This window comes from Nyctereutes procyonoides, unplaced genomic scaffold (genome assembly GCF_905146905.1).
Source record: "Nyctereutes procyonoides isolate TBG_1078 unplaced genomic scaffold, NYPRO_anot_genome, whole genome shotgun sequence".
Taxonomy (NCBI): Eukaryota; Metazoa; Chordata; class Mammalia; order Carnivora; family Canidae; genus Nyctereutes; species Nyctereutes procyonoides.
The window spans coordinates 31,211,416-31,215,828 of NW_026575136.1; positions in this window are offsets into that span (position 1 = coordinate 31,211,416).

The window sequence follows — 4,413 nt, forward strand, 5'->3', positions numbered from 1 at the left end:
CCAACACCTAGAACAATATCTGTGACATGCCACATGTATCAGAAATATTTCCTTGAATGAAAAATATTAGTTACCCTTTAAGTAAGGTAGATTCCCTTCTTGACTTTATTTCATGTATTTAAAAACACGTTATCATGGCAACTAGATTAGAAAATTTTGTGTTGGAAATATGTAAAAAAAATTCATTGTTCTATTTCCAATTTTTGGAGATAATTTTCTAGAGGGAAGCTATATAACTAAGACACTTTATACAGTAGAAACAAGGAAATATTTGAAGTGTCAACCAATATTTCTAGACTTGTTAATAAATCCCTGTTCTTTTGTTTCTGAGTCAAGAATCAAAATACTGATTTTAGTATAGCCTTATATTTAACTTTGGGGGCAAGGAGAATATTTTAAAGAGAAAGCTTTGACATGTTAAAAGGTACAATTCCAAGAAAGCAAACAACTTATTTTTTTCTTGGGGTGTGTGTGTGTGTGTGTGTGTGTGTGTATCTTTGCATTATTTTTTAGGAAATGATCTGGTGATCAGTTCTCACATATTTGCATTTAATATTTTGATTTATAATTTTTTTCACTAGGCCTTTTCAGGTTTTTTTTAGAATTTTTGTTTAGAGAAGACAAATTTCAATGTGAATAAGCAAATCTCTTTCCTATGTAGTCTATGCATTTCTGAATCCTTCCCTATTTCCATGAATAAGATTATAAAATATAAAATCATTCTACGACTGTTTAGTTCTTCATGGCATGGGAAGAAGGAAATTAAAATCAAATCTAATTAAGCTCATGGATGGATAAACACATCATATATTAAATCTTACCTAAATGTTCCTTTATAATATAGCCAAGTAACTCACAATCACAGTTACCATGAGCTGTACTTTAAAATAGTATCCTTAATGAAGCTCCCGGGAACATTTCTAATGGTTCTATTTTTAGACAAACAGAAATAAACACACACCTATAGTCATTACTTCTATTTTTTTAACATACATAAGTTAAATATAACTTGGTGAAAAGAACTGAGGAATAGGAGGCAAGTTAAAGGTACAGACCTAACTAAAGATGTGATTTCTCTATATTTCTATAGAGGAATTAATATAATTTATCAGAGTATTATTTCATATTACATGGTATTTCTATTTGCTTCTGTCCTGTAAATGCCACTCTTATTATTTTTATCATTTTTTATTATGTCTTAGTTCATTGCGAGATTTTTACATAGAAAAATGCTTCAGAAAGTGAGAGCAGGGAGTTTGATCTATTTAAAGGAATATCTCCCTGTTGTTGTAGCCACAGTGATTTCTGGAGAAAACGGCCTTGAATTCAAGGGTAAGTGTCTAGCTCTTCACAGTAACCAGATTAAGCTAACTAAAAATTATGCAGGGTATTAGAACATTGAGATTCCATATCGTTTTTCAATTCTGATATTAAAAAAACTGTTTATACCCAAATATATCCTATCATTCTCTAAGGAATCTAGAATATGAATTATTACATTGTACTCTCTCATATGTATTTATGTGAACATCTTTTCATTGCATTTGTCTTCTTAAAATTAGACAGAAATTCTGTAAGTTTTTATTTCCTCATTTTATTTCCTCATTAAATTCCACACATTCTCTTCACTTTGTAAATGCCCTTACATGTAGATTTCCATTTCCTCTTACATTATTTAAGCATTTTATAAACAATATATTCCTCCTACCATATCTAGGACTGTTCAATAACTTGAAATTACAGTGTAAGTATTTCTATTGAAACTGTTCTGATGAGGAGTAAATGCAGACCATGTCAATTAACTAAAATATTGCTGTTGGTGATCTTTACATGCTTGGTGATGTCCAATGTTGGTATATTTTCATGAATATTTAACTTTAGCATTTACACTACACAAATTTCTGACTTTTACATTGTCAGTAGGCACGTGGAAGGTGGTACTTAAGAAAACTGAGTAGAGATGCCTGGGTGTCTCAGTTGGTTAAGCATGTGACTCTTGGTTTCAGCTCAGGTCATGATCTCAGGGTGGTGGCATTGAGCTCCACACTGGGTTCTACACTCAATATGGAATCTGCTTGTCTCTCTCCCTCTGTTACTCCCCCTAGCATATATTTTTTTTTCTCTCTCTCTCTCATAAATAAATTTTTTTAAAGAAACCTTGAGTAGAACAGTCATATCCCTCTTTAAAGATTTGCAATATTATCTTATTGCCACGTCTGTCAAGAACACTATAGAACTCTGACTGTAAAATTTGCTTACACAGTCAGATGTGAGGACAAAAATATTGATTCAATCACAGATGATTTTCTAGTAACACAGTTGATGCTCCATGTTTACTTCTGGTTATTAAATTTTGACAATTATTTCTATGGCATTGTGCAACTGATGGCCTCAAGTTGCAAAAATCCATGGTGATGTGGCATTCAAATTTTAAGAACGTATCTTCCATTTTTAGAAATTCCCATTTTGATAAATGTCAATATCAGGTAAAAACAAAGTGGTATAAATTACATAGGTAAATGTCCATGGGTAAAAGCAGGAAGTTGACAGAGTTTGTATTTTTTAGCAGTAAGCAAAAAAGAAAAATCTCAGTGGCCTATACAAAACTGGAATTTCCTCTTTAATGGAAGATAGTGACAAGCTCATAAATGCAAGTAATTTGTAATATAATTTCCACAAAATTGTATTTTATTCTATATACCACTTTTTATCTCTTTATGGGAAATAAAGTCAGCTCTATTTGTGCCTTATTTATGTATTATAGAACTGCTGGTGCTGAAACAAGAAAACAATGTGATAATGAGTGAGAGAAAGAAGGAGGCAGGGAGGAAGGAAAGTTAAGTTGCTTTTAACGTCTTGAAGATAGTAAAAAGAATAAAATAAACCTACACTATTAAATCTTCTGCTTATGTTATACCTCATTCCATTAAATGTACCTGAACTCTACTCTTTTAAAGATACATTTTAGCAGTATTAGCTTTATTAGATTTATTGAAATAAATCTAGTACCTCTGGGTACATAAAAATAAATGTCTTCACCTATTTAAACCATATACCCCCAAAAAAATAAAAATAAAAAAATAAACCATATACCCAAAGATTACTTTTAGCTGAAGAATGTAAAATTTAGAATTTTTCCATAGAATTTTTCCATATATTATGACAATGTGATGCCTGTGTAGATTTAAGCTTGCTTTTTTCACCAGAATTCTATTTTGACTATCTTGCAATTTAAAACTATTCTTAACATGCTATTTTAATGGATTTCTAATATTCTGTTATGAATATACAATTATTTGAAGTTATTCTATTACTAAATATTTTCTCCTACTTTCAAGTCTTTAAATATTATAAGTACTATAGCAATCAACATCCATGCATGTAAGTTTCTGTTCTAATTTCTTATTATTAACCTCAGTGAAACTCCTGGAAACTCCTGCATTAAAGAGTGAAAGTTATGTCACTGATAATCTCTCAAGAAGATTTTAATTTCTACTGCTATTAGGGCATTAATCCTAAATTTATCATACGGCATTCATGAAATAAACAGATATGTAATTGGCCCCTACCCTGTTGCAGATACTATACTCGGGGGACAGAGTAGACAGGAAGACGTAGTCATGAATGTTTGGGTGTGAGAATGCGTGTGTGTGTGTGTATGGAGAAGGGGCAGGGTGGCAAAGAATTGATGCAAATAGGATTAAAATTACATACTATTTTGAGTGCTTAACAGGAAATGTCACAGATACTATATGGACAACAGAGGGATAGCTGAGGCTACTATATGCTTTATATTATTTGTAATAATAAACATGGCTGAGAACAGTAATTTGATCAAAACAAAACAAAAAAACTAAAGCACTTCCAACTTTCTTTGTTTGGAAAGGAGAAATTTCCATTCATTGAAATAATTTGGTAAATGTAGACTGTCCACTCAGATAATCCTAGTCTCATTTCTAATTTTGTTTTCTCCCACAAATTGCTGTTTTCCTAGAGACCACGGCTAAATTAGTTAGATACTATCCAACCTCCTTGCTCTTGATATAAGGTATTTCTTCCACTTCATGTCTTTTAGTTGGCTTGGGTTCTTACTAAACAATTCTACTACTGCTTTTCAGTTTTCAATCTTGTCAATGCCATGGGTAGTTTATGTGCTTGTGGTCTTTCACCAAATGATCACTGAAGTAAGATTGCTGAAGACAAGTAGAGCTTGAGGCTAACCTGATTTTTGTGGCTTACTACATTCTTATTTCTCCCAGGCATTGCCCCAGGGCCAACTGGATTTGTAGTGATATACTTATATAATTCTGATTTAATTTTTCCAATGGGAAATTATGCAAGTTCAGGAGCTCTACACCCTTTTACTGAAATAATTATTTTCAAATCCCTTGAAAGTGATTACATAATTCAGGG